This window comes from Falco punctatus (assembly GCF_963210335.1).
Source record: "Falco punctatus genome assembly, chromosome: 3".
Lineage (NCBI taxonomy): Eukaryota > Metazoa > Chordata > Aves > Falconiformes > Falconidae > Falco > Falco punctatus.
This window is the reverse complement of record NC_137582.1, coordinates 95,264,361-95,284,615: the sequence shown is the minus strand read 5'-3', so window position 1 is coordinate 95,284,615 and position 20,255 is coordinate 95,264,361. Positions and strand designations below refer to the sequence as shown.

Below are 20,255 nucleotides of genomic sequence, written 5' to 3'. Positions count from 1 at the left end.
GAGACAAATACCTTAACATAAGGTTTTCTATTCTGTGCAAGCAGCTAATAAAAGTGCCCGCAGGTGTTGAGAATTACCCTTCTCTTGGAGATTTCTTTGCAATCTGAACCTAATCTTGGCAAAAGCTTTGGCAAGGATATCTGGCACATTAATTAAATGACTTTCCCTCCCCCACAGGTCTTATGCTGTAACTTTGATTAACCACCTCTGTGCCCAGGAAACAAACTGCTGGATAAGCATTATCAGTTTTGCAGGTGTATGGATGTTAGAGATAACATGGGATTCCTCCTTTATCTGGATGGATGCTCCTTATTGTTTCAACAGTGCACAGCTTTTTCCTCTAGCTACAGCTACAGGGATCCTGCAGGCATGTTATGAGATTTTAGTATGAGGACGTTTTTATTCAGTATGTATCTCTGGATGGCCTCTGCTGAGAAGTTTCAGATCCTTAGGGGAAAATGCCTGACTCCTCTGGAGCTCCCCCTCTATTTAAATGGCTTTTCCTTGCTGCAGTATCACAGCTGTGACACATCAAAGCTAGTAGTTGGTGTGGCAGGACATGCATTTCCAAATCAGCCTCAGTGACAAAAGGTGATTTGCAGTGACAGGTTTCATATCTTACGGTGTCATTTTAATGAATGGCTTGGCTAATTAAATTTAATGTGGAACAAGAGCTTGCTTACATTTTGCCAGGCTTAAGATGTTCTTACTCACACCTTACTTAAGGAACAATTCCTACTGTTGAATAAGGGCTCCAGGATTTAGCTCTCTGTTAGCAGTCTTCCATAAACCCTTTGTTTTCCTAACATGTTAAAAACTAAGGCTTAATGGGTTCATGATGACATCAGTTATCAAGATTTGTGTGGTGTTGGCAGATGTTGAATTTTCAGTGGAAAACCATTAAACAGATTTGAGTCAGGACAAGTTTCACAACATGCACGTATTATACTGGTGGTTACATGTGTTGACTTCAGCTTTATTTATTACAAAAGAAAACAGGCCTATACTTATACAACAACAGCAATGAAAAATTAATCTTCCCAACAGGAAAATCAGTCTTGTCTTGTTAAAGGTACTCAAAGTTACATATTGAGCATGCTGAGCTTGCAAAAGCTATGTCTGCAACTTTCAAATTTAATAAAACTAAAATTAAATGAAAAAATAGATTCTTAGTACCCCTATTTTTGGAAATCCAGTGTAAAGAAGGTAAAATTTAAGAAAGTGCTGAATGTCCATTCTGTGGCAACCATTCTTTCTAAAATGTCTCAAGCTGAGCATGTTCATTGTCACACCTGGTTAGATTTGTCACTTTTGAATGCTGATTGCCTTTCATCTCAAAACACATCAATTCTGTACTAGTTCCAATATTCTTCAACACTAAAAAGTTTCTTTTTGTCATATGACTGCAAAGTTTGCTCAGCGGTATTGTCTGGACCAATGATGGTGGCCAGGCCTACATGTGATGCAATACGTGCATAAGAATCATATGACAAACATTGAAACCAAGTACGTGGGGAGAAATGATTTTTCCAATAAAAAGCAAGCTCTAATATAACAAAAGCCCAAAACCCCATAAAAAATGAAACCCCACAACAAAACGATAACAACAACAAAAATCAAAGAACAGTTCTGTTTTGTGTATGTGTAGTAACTTGAAATGAGATGGACTGAGTTGCTGCAGTGTTTGGTTCATACATTAATTAGGTGTTCAGTTTGGAGATGTGCTCATGCAGCGCACGAAAACAAAAATGTATTGTCTCACTTTCTATTCAACTGTAAAAGTGATGGATACTTTGTATTTTCTTGGAAACTAAACTTCACTCAGTTGAATTACTTCAAGTTCTGCTTATGAATCAAGAGGCATCTAACCTTGGTTCTTCTCATTAAAAGCCACTTTTAAAGTTGTTCGTACAATGCTCCTTTTTGCCCCCAAAAGTTTTTTTGAGTCTTTGATTTTTGATGCTGCTGCTATGGCATGAAGTTTTCTGAATATCAAAATTAATTCTGACAGTAACTAGAAGATTTCAAGGGGTAAGTCAATTCTTTTTTGTCATATGGTGGCCTATGTAGAGAATCATTAGAACAAGTGGGAGTATTGCACTTCTGTGTGTTTAAAAGTAAATAATTAAAAAAGGAAGGAAAAAACATACTTTCTTATGAAGAAGCACTTAATTTTCTATTGTTTTTTAAGACATTTTGAGGAAACTTTACTTTTGAAATATGCAAATTTATAAAGATTAAAATCCTTTGCAATATCTCTTTGTTTCAGAAAATCTTAAAAAATAATTTCATATTGAAACATTTCTTTGATATTTTGGAATTCAAACAAATTTTTAATTTTCTACAGCCTTTCACTTTATTTTCTTCCTGTTTGTCTTATTTAATATTATAGCTGCATGAAATAAGATCAACGTGTTTTGAACAAGTAATGGAATTTTCCTTCCGAGGCAACTGCACTGGTTTTGTTCCGGTTCGGAACAGGGCCAATTTTTCTATTTTGTAGTCCTGTATAAAACAAAACTTTTACTTCAGTGGAGCTCTTTTTTTCATGAGGCAAACAAATAAAAATAAATCCCTTTACTGGGTGCATGCAAAACCATTGTTTCTTCAGCAGCAGCAACTTTTCCCGTACGTGAAACCAATTGCCTGATAAAAAGGATGGGGCAGATGATAAGCTTTGAATTAGGACCTCAGTTTTCACCACCTAAAGAGCAAACGATCATCCACAGATGCGAGCGGGAAAAAGAAAAACATTCTCTCCCAAACTTTTCAAGTAAAAAACAAAGGATGAAATGTTGGATAATTATGATTTCATGAGTTACGTGATCTTCTAATTATTACAAATGGGTAAATAAGAAGACTCTGATTATTTACACTGCTGACCTGCCTCAGTTTTATGCCATTCATTATAGTCAGTAATGTTTATAGCAAAATTTTTCCTAACAATAACATTTATAATATTTAATGTGTGTGTATGGAGGGAAATAACACATGAAAGAATTTCAGTGCAAATAAACCTCAACTGTTTTACATTTGGAACTCCACTGTATTATTTTAGGAACCTGGTCCTCAAAACATTTATGGTTAACTTTATTCACACAATTCCAATGGGATAACTCATATGGATAAAGGTAAGTCTTAGGCATTTTCGTGCACCCTTTCCCATCCCACCCTTCACTTTCCAACCTGCATGTGCACAGGGTGAGGTAGAGATGTCGAAGCAGATTCCTGAACACGCTGAACTGTCTTCATTCTCTGGAGCACGTCATTTTAATGAGATAACTATATAGGGTTTTCTGTATGGATGAGTATACAGATATTTGCACAAGTATTAATTAATTTATTCCATGGGCACCAAGTAATTAACTATTTTGCTGCAAGGGTAATTTGCTGCCGTACTAAGCAGAAGGTATTCTTGCACCAAACAAAACAAGCATAGCAGCATTTGCAGCCATGTGCAGAAATGTGTGATCAGTATTAAAATGTGTTAAGCATGGCACATAACCAGCCACAGAGATATAAAATACACCGTGATACTGCAAACTGAGCACAGTTTGATTGTAGGACACCTGGGCAGAGGGGTTTTGTATTAGAATATACATCGCATCTATAATGCCTTCTCTAAAATGTAATTAGTTTTTTTTATGAACTGGCAAAATATAGTACGTAAAGAACTCAGGGGTTTTCCATATAGCCACATTTATTCCCACATGTCTTTCCAAATCATAAATGGTTGTCTTCCCTAGAAATGGATTAGGACAAATTGCATTAGGACACGATTGTGAATCTGATTAAGGTGGAACCATGATCAGGTTTTTTCTTTTGGGCAACCATGTTTTCTTATAACAACCAGAAGACAAAAAAGCCTTTGGCAAGATGTTTCAAAGGCCTTTCTCATATGCACATAAAAGCAGTTTTCATGCTAATTCAAAAATTGGTCCACACCTATAATTTCTTTATATAGCCAAGACAAAGCTTTGGGCAAAATTTTGCAGTAGTATATATTTCAGATACAGACTTGTGGTTTCAGTAAAAGCTCGTAAAAAGGAATTTCCATGCATAATTTCCTTAAGGAGAAGACTCTGAAGGCAAGCTGCAAGAGAGGCGCAAGATCAGGCATTGATCCCAAATCAGTTCAGTGAGAGGAACACTGAGAACAGAACCATCCCCAGTGGAACACTGATTTAATATACTGAATAAATACCTCTTCAAATGAACACACTCTTAGAAAGGCCTCAGCCCCTCCTTTTTTTGTGTTAGCATCTGGCCCATACTGAGTGCACTGCATGACATTATTTGACATGGAAGGAAACTAGGACAGATACGCCTGTTGATGGGCAGAACTGCACATGCTTGGGAAAAGCAAACCTTGGCAAAACTGGCTGTTACTTTCTTCCCCTCTCCCACCTTATTTGTTTTAAACAGCACCCTTGACCCCATAAACCTAAAGGGAGCTTAACTGCAGCATTCTTACCTCTGTATTGTAGCCAAATTTGTTGATGCCCCACTGCTACTCAACAGAAAACCAGGCTGGAAGAGTCTGAAAACCCATCTTCATTTGTCTCCTTGCAGCTCCATTGTGTATGAGCATTTTGATCTCTCAAATTGACACATAGGATTCAGCTGAGAAGTAGGACTCCACTGCATTAGGAACTCAAAGTCCGTATAAAGAAAGAAGGTCTGTGTCTCCAAGGGCTAGCATTTGGCACATGAAAAAAAAAAGAGAACAGGTGGGTCTAAATGAATAAATTCTGGAAGCCTAAGGAGCTCTATAACCTGTGTGCTTAGTATAGTATCAGTGATATTATACTGCTAAGTAACTGTAGCCATCTGCTTTGTTGCTGGCTTTGCTGGTTCGTACAATTTTTTCTTCCAGTTCAGACCAAGATTCAGTTATGTTTATTTTAAATTGTTGGTGTTTGATTTGCTTTTAGAATTGTTTTAGCAAATGTAAGTAAGAATCTGAATTCTTCATATGTCTCATGAAGGCAGAGACCAGACAAAACAACAGATCTGAACTGTGGTCCAAATCAGGGTGTACCCATCTGAACTAGATTTTTCCTCAGGATGGAAAACTTCTAGTTCTCTCTTGTCTGTTGTTGTTGGCAACTTGCTTTGGTTTGATCCAGAAGCTGAGGGACTGACACGAATGCAGTTGGAAGCTTGAGCTAGTGACCCAGCAAGTGAATCCTCACCATTTTCCCAGGCTGACAATCCTTGGGTACCCCTCCAGACTTTGTGTGTTTATATAAACTGAGTGTCTGAAACCTTTATGAATCATTAACATCAGTTTATAACCCAGTTTCCGTAAGTAATAATTACCAAACAAATGCAAAACGTTTTTTTGTCTTTTTCGTCCCCTGACATTTTCAAATGGATTTGCTCACACCTGGGACTATCAGCACATCTAGAGGAGGATCCCATTCAGAGGGACTGAAAACCAGTTGTGGTGGGGCACATTTCTGGTTTTCTTGGCCAAGCTGAGACTCGGTTCTGAAATACAAGTATGCATGTTCTCCCTTGGACACTTCAAAGTAGAGGTTCAGCTACATTTCACAACGGTGATTTTCAGCTGAAACAGTGAAACTACAAAAAACCCTGCCCTTCCTGCTCCCCAAACCATCTCTTTTACAATACCCTTTACAAGAGAACATCTTGGCCCGTGCCAATACACTCTTGGCTTGTTGCAGAGTTCAAGTCTTACTAAAACTGTTAGAAAACACAAAGTAAAAAATAATTATAGTGAAATGAGAAATAATTGTGTTAATCAGAAATAAAACAAGCTGAAAGGGGAGAGAGAAAAGGTAAGCCAAAACTGCCACATGAAGTTTTATCTCTTGGAGTTTGTCTCAGGTTTGTGCAGCTGGTTTATATATATATAAGAGTGAGCCACAGAGACACATGTATATACATACATATAAAGAAGAAAATATTAAGATCAGAAGTCCAAAATCTAAAATTAAATTATTGCAGGATGTAAGAGAAAGAATCTCTCTGGTAAATTCGTGAGCTGGATAACCTATCTGTAATAGCAGCTTATTATTTTCAGAAAATGTAGTCCTTTTTTTCTCAGTAGTAATTAGTCTTTTCATGCAAATCTCATTATTTTCAGATGCTTAAACATTTCTGTGAACAGTAGGCCTGACTGGGAAGTCAGGTGTTCAAAACTTTCTATGAAAATGAATTCTCTATATGTATTTAAAAGTATGTCCAGAGGTTTTCAGAATCTTCCCAGCTCAAAAGTCAACTGAGGTATGTAGTAAAATGGGGGGAAATTTTAATTTGTGTTTGTTCCATTTAGTTTTCTTTACCATTTTAGCTTTTATTTTAATTTGACAATGGACCATTTCAATAGAACGGGCCTTCTTTTATCAAGAAGGAATTTTTATCTAAAGTGTCAAATGAAAAAAAATGTCAATTATGTCATGTAAACAGTGTTCATATTTGATTTTCCCACAGATTCTCTGCTTGGAATGTTCCTTTGAGAATTAAATAGTTCATACAATCAGAGCAGTTATCTAAATCATGCAGTTTTCTTATTTCACTGATTGGGTAAGGTTTTATAAACTGCTTTCACTTCTGCCTGAAGTAAGGCTTATTTGTTTCACAAAATTGTTTTCATTTCATGAATGAATTAATCTCAGCTCCAGACATAAAATTCAGTCTCTTGACAGCGTAGTCACATTAATATTTGTGAGAAGTAACAAAGATGAAGCAAAATTCAGTGTTTCTTAAAAGTGTCATGTTTGAGTATTTTCGCTGTTCATTCACTGGTACCTTGCAGCTTGGACATCACTGCAAATCTGTTCTTTAATTTCTCTATAGAAAGTGGCAAATTAGTCACCAGAAGGCCCTGCAATTCAAAGCATGTGGAAGAGTGATTGGAAAACCTGAATCCTGGTTGTAATTATTTACATGATTTACCTGCAGTCACATCACTTTTATGGCACTTAAAAGATACGCTATATCTATTTATTCAGCCAATTGTTCCAATCAATTTCTGTGACAAATGTAGTTACATCCAATAGGGTTTGGTGCTAGTTTCTTAGCTAGCTTAAAGCTTTATGGAGTTATGTCAGATCGAAAATCTGGCCAAGCAGGGGATAAAAATGGAACAGATGAGGATGATCCTTGGGACCTTTTTATATTTCATATTATTCCAGTTATATTCCAAGTAATTTTTAGCTAAGAGAGGTACCAGAAAGACTAACAGTCATAGAATAATTCAGGCTGGAAGGGACATGAGGGGGTTGTCCAGTACAAAATCCATGTACAGCTCCAGTCCTGGACCCATCCAGATTGCCTTCAGCAAGATTTTCTCCAGTTTCTCCCTCTCCTTCTTGTACTGAAGGGCCAAAAAGTAGGGACAGTGAGAGACCTGCTATTTCAAGGTCATTGATTGCCATCGCTGACAACTACAGTAACATGAAGGTATTTTGGTTAGGTTTGTTACATAGTGCTGATTTCAGATCATCTGAACTTTTTTTCATTAGAAAAATGTTCTAAATTTTATCTGATTTCTAGCTAAACACCAATAATTCTTAACACTGGAGAGCTCTTTCTCTGTGGATACGTATTTGTATAAGCATACATAGTTGCCATATTGCCCCTAGACACTCCACACACCACAGTTCCCACCTATTTGATTCAAAGACGGGTGTCGCTGAGGAAGATGTAACTACATTAATGGAGGCTGTGCAAAATGTCTCGGAACAGGTAATTAGGGTAGAAGTGTCTCTCCTGCTTCAAACAAGTGATGGGTATGGCCTGCCTGACCAGGCACACAAACTAATGCCTGAGGCCATGGATGCGCCACCCACCATTCCTTTTTTCTGCCAGGAATTCTTACACTCTCCTCTCAGCATCTCAGGCATTAAATTAATTCTGTGGCAATATCTAATACAAGTATATGCACAATGGTGGATCTAATACATCCATTGAAATTGTCATAAACCAAGAGAAAACATCTTGGAAAGAAAACTGAGGTCCTGAAAGAGGAAACTCAGATAGTTGACCTATAAACTTTGAAAGTGATTGGGAAGAAATCATTCTGCTAAATGACTGAGTGAAGGCCAGTCATAAGTGAAATATAAGTGTGTGTGTATGTGCATATACGTGCATGCACACATGAAATTTGATTTCTTCTTCAGTATTTAGCAGTTTTGAAAAAGACTGAAATTTAGATTATCAAATACACTTCATTTAATCATCTTGCAGTTACAAAATTATTTATCTTAAAGCTTAAAAGGTAAGTCACTAATGTGGGCCAGGCTGATAATATGATGAAGTACAAGAATTTAACTGAAGTGGTTCACATAATGTCTTATAGCTATAAATTGTTAGAAGCAGGGGAGTTTTCTGACAATACTGTTGTGGAATAATTATGGGATTAAAAACCTGGAATAAGGTTATTTCAAAACTGGTGTAAGGTAATGTGAGCCAGAACTCTCAAAGTCCCTTAATAGGTGTTCTTAACTCAGTGTTAATACTTTATTTAACGTAACGTGCTGTGCACTCTTTAAATTGTTAGCTTGGAACAGATGATTTATGTTGCTCTTGCATCCAAACAAGAATTAATGCCCTTATCCTATTTGACTGGAATTGTTAAGCACTTTTGTTCTCAGACTTGTATCAGAATGATAACAAAAACATAAAATCAGCAAGCTTTTTAATGAACATGGGTTTAATTTGAAGTGCCCTGATTTACAGATATTAGAGTAATGCACTCTTTCAAGTATTTACTGAGGTGTTAGATGTTCTCATTTAGCTCAGTCAGTGTACTGCAGTTTCTTTGTTTCCAAAACACTACAAAGTAGTAGTTAAGAAAGCTATTGGAGCCAAGTCCCTTTTTGATTTTACAAACAATGATATCTTTCATTATGTTTTGAGGAAATCTGAAGTGAACGCCACAGCTAATTTGTCTGATCCTATTCAGATCTTGGTTTTGCAGGCTTTTGTTGTTTTCCAGGTGTTGCCTTTTCTTCCCTCTCTTCCCCCCCCCCCCCCCCCCCCCCCCCCAGTTTAGTACTTTTATGTATTTCATACCTATATCACCTATATCATAGTTTACTCATCAGCTTTCATTACTTTTTATTGGCTAATCTTGCTACAACTGGATTTTGCTACTGTAAAAGGCAATCAGTGCACACACAGTGGCTGACACAGCTGTTTATCAGTATTCCAGTAACAGGTATGCAATATTATGGTCACCTGTCAGAAGATTTTCACTCCATTTTGATTTAATTACTGAAAAAAATACATGCAATTTCCTTTCTTTTCTGGTTATTGTCCCTCTGTAGGTTTTGCCGGTAAGAGCAGCAGACACCATTGTCTGCTGTCCTGCTGATGGCCGTTAGAGCTGTCCAAAAGAACTGAAGAATAGGTTCATCATAGGTTCATTAGCATTTTCATTTTTTATATGCAAACCTTATGTCCAGAATTTTAAGAAAAGCTAAGCTGTTTTTATGATCTGGCATGTAAAGCAAGGGATATTTTCACCTTGGCATAGTTTTGACTTAATGGAACATCTATTAAGAAATATATAGCACGTTTTAAGTGATAACATGCTTACAAACACTCTTAAAAAAGAAAGAAGAGGAGAAGAAATGTTAGCCAGTGAAAACTTCATATGCACACAACTGAAAGGAGGAAAGTGGAAATTAAATATCTAAGCCATGGCAATGAGAAATGACATTTCCTATGGGCACAGTAAAATGTAGAACATATACATGGAAAAATTCAGTGAGAACCATAAGACAGCATCACTAAAATCATCCTACAATAAAAATTAAAGAATATCTAAGGCTGGTGGTACAAACGCCAACAGAGTGTCTGATTTTTTCCAGCCCTATTAGAGCACTCAGCTTCCCATGCTCTGCCAGATTTGCCTGAATATTCACCACAATGAGATTTCTGATGATTGTGAAGGTTGGTAGCCCATCTCAGGCCAAACCTGAGCAGGAGAGAGACTCGTGAAGGTAAAGAGGAAGTACGCAGTGTACTTGAATCTCCTACAATAACTGATCTAACAGATCAGCAGAGCTTTGTTCTGTTTGTATTTATAGTCTGATGTAGTCCGTCCTTCCTGGATTGATTCTTTCAGTCCTAAAGTATGTACTATTTATTTATGCTGCGGCAGAGTGAGACTGCAATTACTAACTTAATCTGAATATCCGGGTTCAAGAGGATGTTTCTTATAAACCAATGCAAGTTGCTAGCAAATGTACAAAGCACTATGTCTAAAAAGCATATGTATAAACCATATTACTGAACTTCCACCAAGTATGGAGGTCTTCAGCTTGTTCAGTGGTTGTCTCATTACTTCTTCTCCCTCAACCATTCTGTAATAGCTTAACCCCCAATTTGAGGGCAAAGAAATAAGGGAGAGATGAAACACCTACTTCTCTGTTTTGTGTCCCTCAGTTATTAAACATATCATTTCATGTGCATGGGAAGAAATTAGCTTGGAAAAAGATCTAATATTTTGGAACTACTGTACCTCCCACCGACTTCATCTGGATGACTTAGCCATCTCCAACAGGGCTTGAAAAACTCTGGCAGTCCATAAAGACTTTCTGTAAAAACTGAAGTGTTGAGCGGGAAGTCCTGGAAGAAGCTAACAAATCATGCCATGTATATGTTACATCAAACAGCTCTGAAGCCCCGAAAGGATCGAGATCAAGAGATTCCATTAAATCCCTTGAGACATTTACTTTTGCTATTGGTTGTACATGCAAAACAGTCAGATACTCTGGAGATGAGAAGTAGAATGAAAGCCCGAGGAAATAGCATCCATTTCTGAAAATGTTACAATAAGTGACTTTGCCAAGGTCGCGTAGGAAATGGGAGTCTGGCTGTATAAATCCAAAGTTTTTAGTCATGCTAGCCCTCCGAAAGCAGCCCTTTCTTTTCTTTCAGCTGGAGCTGCCACAAACCACATTTATATTCTAGATGTTGTTCAAAGGAAAGGAGAAATGAATTTTCAAATTTTCTTTCTGTTGCATCGTCTGTTTATTACGCACAGTGTTGTTGCACATAATGCCAGGATGTAAAATGATTCAGGGACTAATGTCTTCAGTCATAATGTGGGAAAACAGAGAAGCAGTTGGACAGTAATTTCTCACACCGTTCTGCCATGGCAGTTCTTTCTGCTATGATTTAAGAAACTACAGGCAGTGGAAAAGGTTCCCTTTGAAAGTGTTTTAAATGTCAAATATATGATTCATTTCTATACTGCTTTAATCCAAATGCCAGAGTTCTGAGCTAAGCTATCAATCTGACCAGGACTTCATGAGCCTTGCCTATCCAAACAGCTATCTCTTGAACCGAAAGTCCTGCTAACACCAATACATAGTATCAGCATATTTTTTAGTAAAAGACGACCTTAATTTCTTTGTGATCATGTGCTATGGCATCCTTAGGCTTGTTTACTAAGGCTGTTTGTGAGAGGGCCTTGGGTGTGTAGTAGGTGCATTATGCCTGGGTGTTATACACAAGTGCAAGAGGTTGGGAAGCCAAGGCTATGGGAGGGAAGAAACCCTGGAATTACTCAGGCAGTGAGAGGAAATTGGTAGGGTCTGGGATACTTCTATAGAGATGCTAAGTCTAGAACTCATCACTGCTGCCGTCAGATACAGCCTCTGCCACAGGAAGTTCAGGAAGTTCCGCTCTGGAGCTGACTCTGGTGACTTATAATCTGCTGATGCTCTGCTTGAAAAGAGCAAGTCTGAGAAAACTGTTCAGCTCTGCCTGTGAGGATGGAGCTGTTATTGAACAATCTCTGCCCAGTTGCTGCAAAGGAATGTGTATACCCTCCCTGTGCTGAAAAATATATGCCCTCTTTCAGCTCAGAGCATGGCTATTCCCAGCGTTTAGCCAGGAGGTCCTAGTTTCCCTTTTGACACTATTTTCTGTAAAAGAATTTTACAGTCTTCTCCCTTTTTTTTTTTTTTTTTTTTGGTCATATTTTTCAGCCCTTTAATTTTGTGATCCTTCTCTTAAATATTTCAAATTATCTACTCCATCTTTTAAGTATGGACATCAGTGTATTTCAGTAGCAATATTCTCATTACCAGATGTAGAGGTGATACCACCTGTTTGCTTCTCCATGGTGTTGTCCTGTCCGTGCCACTGAGGTAGCAGTTAGCCACTGCAGTCCACTAAGATTCTCCTCCCCAAGCTGTTTTGTGTCCTTTCTTCTGAGCTGCTGTTTCCCATCTCACGTAAACACTACCTCCTTTTCCAGGAAGTTCCTGAAAGCTGTTCCTGTGAATTTTTGGACCTGCTGAGAATTACTTTTTGTAAGATAGGTGATCTTCTTGTATTTTAATGTAGTTGAAACTTCAACAAGAGGACAGTACCTTTCTGATCTGTGAGTAGTCCTGGAGCAAAGAGCTCAACAGTATGAAATTATTTGACCACACGATTTGCTGTCTGACACGCTTCTACTAACACTTAAAGGCTGTCCAACAGGAAAGTCCGTGTTTTCTAATGTAAAATAGAAAGATCTCAAATCATTGGAAAGGTGGTCCAGACAAGCAGGGATCATTTGTCTGAAATATTTTTTTTTAGCCAAAAATCTACCTGACCTTATGATTTACCTAAATCATAATGAGTAGATCGTGGTTAGTCAGCCAGTCTCCTTCCAGAAGGGGCTGCTCACTAGTTTTCTGTTGCAGGAAGACAATTACATTCTGTGGAAGCCACATTTTGAATCATCAGAGTGACAATGGTAAGGAAACATCTCAGCCACATCTCACTGCACCAGTTTGTCTTGATGCCGTTGCAGTACCTTGTTTCTTAGTAACCCTCTTGTAGCATGAATGTCCAGGAATTCTTGTTCCCAGAAATACTGCCAGATAACGGTTATTTCCTAAGGGTACATTTGTTAGACAGTGTAAAGCAAGCATAGACATTTGTTTCAGAAGTGACCTCGATGGTGCTCACTTGCTCCCGTTTACTTCCCAGATACCTTCTGTCTCCCAGCTATCTTGCCCATCAACACAGTACCTCTTGTAGTCAGTAAGAGTATTATTTCCACACAGGCCAATTTGTTTCAGGCAAGCCAAGCTGTTTAGGTCCTGGTTAATCAAAACTGAGGTGTGTCACTCAGCCTGAAATTGCATTGACCACGCATGGGCCTTGGCTTAATTAAATTAATATGCTTTAAAACCTGAACTTGTGAAGTTAAAGTAGCTACAGTTTAAAATACGATCTACTGAGACTTCCATCCAAATAATGAGTAGGATTCCTTTTTGCAGAAGACAGTGATACCAGAAGACCAAACAAGACTCCAAGCAGGAGCAGATGTGTGCTTTGTGTTAACCTGTGGAGGTAAAGTGAAAGAACCTTTGTTTTTCTTGAACAGGACTATGCACGTACAACTATCTATAAAAAGCAATCATACTCTTGGACAACTAATACCATAAGTATTTGCTATTTTTCCCTAGTGAAATCAAATAAAAAAATAATTAAAGGTTCCCATCATCTTCAAGCTTTTTTAATCAAACAAAATGCCTGTGCAGATGTTATATGTAGGCATGGTTAAAAGAGGAGGGGAGGGATCAGGTTATTGCACAAGCTGTTTGAAGTTTTCTTTTGACCACAGTTAAATTCAAAAAGCCAATCACGGAACTTTATGCATCAGCTTTTCTTCATGGGAAATGTGTCATCCTTGAAAATTAGGATGTGAAATACCGATTCTGTAAAATAACCTTGAACACTTCAAGTGACTCCAGGAAGGTCAAATACTCATCCTCAGCAGCTAGAGTCATACTGTAATGTCTCCAGTGCAAAATTCAAGATTAGGTATTTGTTAAAGCTCTTAATATGTGCCGGTTTAGGTTTAGCACTTGCTTTTGGAAGGGAGTGTAATCCACAGACTCATTTTTATGTGGGTTTTGGAGTAGGAACAGGAGATCTGGGAGTTGTTTTCTTTTTGTTGTCCTTGTTATTCTTGAATCACAGTTGATAAAAGTGAACAGACAGCTTACAGAGATCTGCATTCATATTATCTTGCTGCTAAGCACGATCCCTTATAGATATGTTTAACCTGGTATAAAAAAAACCCACCAGCAATGCTAAGATTGTCACTGTCAAGCAACTATGACCCTACATTTACAGTACACTAAGATTTTTCTACTATCCTAGCTATCTAGTTAAAAAAAAAAAAAAAATTTCTCTCTTTTTTTTTTTTCTTCTCGTTTCTTCCTCTTCTTAAGCAGCAAGCTCTGTAAAACTAAATACTAGAGTGGACTTCTTCGCTGCTGGCCAATGTGCCCTGTATGACTCAACGTTCAATTCTTGTGGTCAACAGCAATTAAGTCTTGAAGCATGCGAACTCTGGCAAGACGCACGGTTTATTTTTTTTTTCCTGCTTTGTCTTAATGTGTAGTTTAAGTGCAATATGATATTTCAAGAGCCAGCACGTCCTCTGGGAAATCCATTCAAATAGTAAGCATGGCCATGTCTAAAATGGGATTTTTGGAAAAAAAGATGATCCTATTCATGCCTTTGGGAAGAAAAAGAAACAATTGGAAATATTTTAGTTTTTAACAGAGAAATTCTCCTATCCATTAAAAGCTACACTAAATGTAATGGGAGAGTTAACGGGCCCTACTTTGTTGATTTTACTCAAGTGAATAGTTGCATTGAGTTGGGAGAATATACTATGTCTAAATGGGCTCACTGCAGGGGGCAGGGGGGGGAAAGTTGTTTAGATGGTCCTATTAGGGAAGCAGTGTAATCTTTGGCAAGGGCAGAAGGAGCCCAAATTTCCTTTCTAACAGACAGGCTAATCAGTAGCAATTAAGAGGCAAAGTAGCAGACTAATAAAGTACACTTGTCACCAGTTGTCATCTTAGTGATCAATTCACACCTCCTCGACAACAACATCGACCCTTCAAGTGCTCTAATGACCCTGAATCCCTAAAGTGACAGGAGGATTAGGGCAAAGATAATGTGCTGGAAAGGTGCTAATGAAGTGGTGGGATTACAAGATGAGCTTCCTCCTTGATAGACAGCAAAAGGAAGAGTTCAGTCCCACTCCAGCAATGAGGTTCGCATGGGTAAAGTCTCATTGACTCCCACATCCAGTCAGGATCAGGAATTTAGTTTAATTAATTAGGGCTTTTCATTCCTTAGTTAAATCTGAAACATGCAACCGTGGCAGCTCCCTGTTTCTGAAAGTAGCAGATATTTCTTAGGTAATTAAGTTTACTCTCCTGTGCTGTTTTTTGTCTTCTTTCTTCAAGTTGTGTTTTGCAGACGTTGATTGCTTGCATCATTTTAACGTTGTGCAATTCATTTCAGAGAGATTTATTTTTTTGAGAAGAATATACATAACTACTTCCCCATGCACTGATCGTTTTAAGCAATGAGAAACTGAGTATGTAATTAGAATATAATGTTATACATTCAGTAACAAGATGGCACCATCTTCTTGCTCAGCATTACAAGTGTATATCTGTATATTTATAGATAGATACTGTATGGCAGTAGCATGTTGAGGTGCTAATACAGAAGTGGTATTCTTGTAGATATTGTTGAATATGCAAATTTAAATATGTCCAGTGTGTTTCCAATATAGTCAAAACAATTGTGTTCTTTAAGTGCCTTCTATACCTTGTTAAATTACATTTGAACTATATCTGTAACCTATTTCAGACAAGTATGTCAATATTAAAGAGGGGGGAAAGGGTACAACAGGCCACTTCTGGTATTTTAAGCCCCGGTCTTCATTAGATGTTACTCTGCTGCTTCATTGTAGCTAATTAACTTGTATATTGAAAACCCTTTAGAATGATTTGATACAGGGAGATGTGGGAATACATTGTGCTGGGATTAGCACATTTATATTGCTGTAGCTGCGTCCCTGCTGTTTGGGTGCTGGGGGAGGTAACCATTTACAAATTTAGCTGTATTAGGATCATTTTCAAGTGGTATAAATTCTACTGATAGCATTTTCAACAAAATCTGCTTTACTTCAGTGGGAGAGGTACAGATCGATCATTTGCTACTGCACACAAGAGTGCCAGTAGCCCTCAAAGATCAGCCTTGGGAAGCTTTTTTTGGTTTTGTTATTCTGTGATTTTGAGAAGGGGGGGGGGTGGAGTAGAGGCTTCAAAATATTGACATCAAAAAGTTAGCTGTTGAAAGAAGATATTGTAAATTCTTTGATCATCAAAATGAAATTTTAAATACATCTGTGTTGTGCCCTCTGTTCCCCTAAAGATTTTTTATTTCCTGGCTTCTACTTTCACAGTTAGCACACAAATAGCTAGATGAGCATGCTGTACAAATTTTTCCTTTTGCACACTTTATACAACACAGTACTATTTATAAGTCTGTAAAATATTGCACGTGTTCTAATTAATTAACTCTTCATAGAAAGTTTAGCTTTCTTTGGAAAATTGGCTCTCAAGACGGAGGCTCAAGCCTTTTTTCCCCCAATTTTAGGAGCAAAAATGAAAGTTGATTGTAATACAGAGCACAGGTGTGAACTTCCAAATGCTGAACTGAAGCCAAAGAACACGGCTCAGGCATTTCTAAGAGAAAAGTCAGGAGTGACATCCGTGGAGTAACATGAACTTGAACCAGGAATGAATGACATTTTCTAGCTTGTCATTAAACACATCTTTTTAATTAGCTGAATTACATTATAATGCATTTAGGGTTGTTCTTAAAAATGAAAAAGGTATTTCTGTTCCAGACTTTAGCTTAGCTTGTAATATTAGTTTTGAGGGAGTTCCTGTGATGTGTCATTTCTTTATACCTCAGGAGAGAAATGGAGCCACAAGACTTGTTTTGTACAAGCTACAAAAGAGTTTTTGGAGAGATTTGACTTTTTCTTATTGCCAGCTGGGGCTGGAAGAGAGCTGATAGTCCAGTCTAGCAAAGGAAGGCAAAACCTCTGTGCCAATTCCGATCCACGGATCAGTACACCCTATGAGGGGTAAATCCTGAACTGCAGGGATTTTTGGTTTTGGTTTGTACAAAGATGAGATCAGATCCTATTGCTTCTGTGAGTCTGTTGAGTTTAGTACATCCCAAATGTGAGAGGGGTAGCAAGTAAAGGTGAATATGCAATAGCAATCTTTATTGCAGGAATGTGGTCTGAATTTAATATTCAATATCCATACATGTGAACCCTGTAATTTTCTGTTACAGGCCAGGTTTTGATCTTTATGGTTGCAGTACATTGGGGTAGAGGCACTTTTATGTCACTTTGATATAGCATGGCAAGCCATTTTTGAAACAATACGTGCAGTCAGTCTTTTATTTATTATTTCCTTTTGTGCTCAACAGATTGCCCATTCGAAATGGAAGAGCACGAACACTGTTGCCTCCTCGGTCACCTTGCTGTGAAGTTGTAATGTAGCAAATGGCTAATGTATGCATACATAGGAGGACTGTTTTACCCCACATTTCACACCACCATAGTCAATTCATTGGTTTCGAAGGAGAAAACAAAAACGACAGCCCTTGTCCAGCTGCAGCAGGCAAGAGCTGGGACATATGCTGGTGTGAAAGAGGGGGTAGGGCAGGAGACCCCTGCCCAAAACGTTGGAACAAAGGGAGCACAATCTCCTCGGCAAGGCATGGGATGACTTAAATACCCTATTGTATGAAATATGAATGGGTCGGCATTGTGAATCGCAGCATGGGGGGCTCCTCCGCGTTGCCGATTAGCCACACTATTACCCAGATTACATGGGGAAGTGGCCAAGGCAAATACAGGCAGCCTTCTGCCACCTCCTCCCTGGGGCCAGGCGTGGGCTGCCCTGACCCCTTCCCTGCTACCAGGGGCTGGGAGGGAAGGGGGTGCAGGGAAGGGGAGCGAAGCCGTAAGCCCTGTGGTTAACAAAAATAAGGATTTCAAGGGAAACAGCATGAAAATGTCTTTCTGGTCAAGTGATGTACGGGTATTGTTTGCTGTTACCACACAATGTGGAAGTAAATTGCTTGGCCAAAAAAAGATCTTGCATCCTCTCCTTTTTCTCCCCGTACTCTCAGGTTAAGGAAGACCTGTTGGGTGATGATCACAAAGAGTGTGGTAGGCACAGTCTATGTCCTGCACTCTTCTCTCCCCTCCGTAATCTTGCACACAGGTTAGTCCTCTCCTCCCTCCCCATCATGCAGCTCTTACAGCCCTGAGGTAACACTGAAAACTGCGTTTATCCAGCCCAGGGCAGCTCAACAGAGTAAAGCAAGATTATTTCCGTATGCTGGAGTCTTAAGGCACGTACAATCAGCTGCGATCCAAAGTAAACTCATGTCTATATTATGGAAGGTCAGGCTGGAGAGAGTGCACAGAGCTTTCAGTCTTAAAAACACCTCCATTTGCTGTGCCTAGAAAATCAGTGGTAAACTGAACTGCAGTGCTGATGCTGGCAAAGTCTCAGCTTCTGTGGGATGGTCTCAAAAGGGGCTGTATCAGAAATGATCAGCAATGCATATGTACATGTTCACAGTATGACATTTATAATGTGAAATACGTATGTATATATTATACATGCAGGCCTAAATGTCTCAAAGGTGAAGATGTTTTTGTCTGAAAGAAGCTGCATCTTACTCTAGCTTTTCTGTTGAAAAGGTTTCTAATGTTTGTACGTCTTGTAGCATCTTTTGCAACCTCAACCTCTGGCTCTTTTCTCCTGCGGAGAGTTAAATTGGCGGTCCGGTGCAAGGTCCCAGCTCACTGCGGCAGCACTGTTGCTGCCCGAGCCAAGATGCAGCATCCTTGCAGGGAGGAGCCCTTGTGCCGGGAGCTCTTTGACGCAAGTGACGTGCCCAGTTGCAAGGCACTCAAAAACAGCTGGGCTCCCATAGGAGACTACAGCTCCCTGGGTGTTTAGAGGCAAATTTTGGTGCCTAAAGTTGCGGTTGCACAGAAAGTATTTAAGTGGGTTAAACTGAGACCTCGTTCTCCCTGGAACAGAAAGCATCAATTTGAGACAGTAACTGGAAACATGGTTGTGAAGGAAGGGAAAGGGGAAGTCTGACTTCTGTGAATTTCTTTCTTTTTTGTTTCAGGTGACCTACTAACAAAATCCAGCACAAGTTTAGAATAGTTTGGCTTGGCCCAAATTTACATTCTTCCCTAAATAAAACATTCAGCCAAAACTTTTTCCCAAGACTAATTTGGACTGCTGTGTTGGGATTATCAATTGATGGTAAAACCGACTAAGAAACAGGCTAGCAAATGAGAATGGTAAACTCATTACTATTACATGGATTTTTATCCATAAATATTCAAGTAGTGCTCTAGTTATGAAAATAATCACAAATCTTAAGAGATCACAGAGGAAAAAAAGGGTAGCTTTCACTTTTAGTTTGATAAACAGCTGGAAGTAAAAAATGTACTCCATCCACATCCAGTCTCACTGCTATAGAAAGCAAACTACTGAATTGGTAAAAAAACCCCAAAAACAAAACTAAAGTGAAAAGACACTCAGCAGTACTTTTTAAAAAAATTGCATGAAGTCCTGTTGCTTTTAGCAGTTCATACTTTTAAGTCTTCACACTTCTAAATGGTGGAGACCCCCCCCCAAAACACAATCTCACAACATTTATTTCTAATCACTGGATGGAGTGCTTATTGCTTATTGTAGTTTGCCTGTGGTTTCTGGTGGAAGTGAGTTTCTTGCCCTTTCTTTACTGTGAGTACTGATATTGGCATCATAACCAATTTGACTAAATTGCATTATTTTATATAATCCAAACTCCTCAGATTTTTCACTTTGTGCCTGAATCTGCTGGGCATTGCCACTTTGTCTAGTTACACGGTAACGGTATTTCATCCAGAGTTGGATGCCTGCCTGTGCTGAAGGAGTCTCTGGGTTTGTATCTATACATGTGTATCATACAGAAGATACAACCTCTTAGATAAGCTTGTGCTTTTCTAATACCATATTTCATTATGTTTTTGATTTGCAAAGACATCTTGAATGCACTGAATTTTATTGATGGTTTATGGTAAAGTTGAATGAAAAGTCCCTGGCTTAGAGTAATTCTTGATTTCAGTAATTTTTTTTCTTTTCTTTTCTTTTTTTTTTTTTTTTTTTTTACATTCTCCATTTGCAATGTAAGGATGCCTAGAGCTTTGTGTATGGGCACTTGTTACTTTTATCAGAACAGTTCAGTGGAATAGAATGTTTTGTTGAAGCTGTACTTTGTCTAAAAAAGGTGCAGTCTGTCCTTGCAGCCTCAACTTTTTGTTTGTTTTTATATAGTGAAATGTTGCATGCGCTACTGGT

The 20,255-nt window shown here is 38.5% G+C and overlaps 1 long non-coding RNA gene across 1 annotated transcript in view; it reads right to left on the bottom strand.

The window, feature by feature from the left end:
- LOC308060599 overlaps positions 1-20,255 on the bottom strand; it is a 35,987-nt gene that overhangs the window by 5,803 nt on the left and 9,929 nt on the right. Inside the window, exon 2 of the long non-coding RNA XR_013926809.1 lies at positions 4,475-5,709. This is a non-coding gene — a long non-coding RNA (uncharacterized lncRNA). The remainder of the gene's footprint in view (positions 1-4,474; positions 5,710-20,255) is intronic.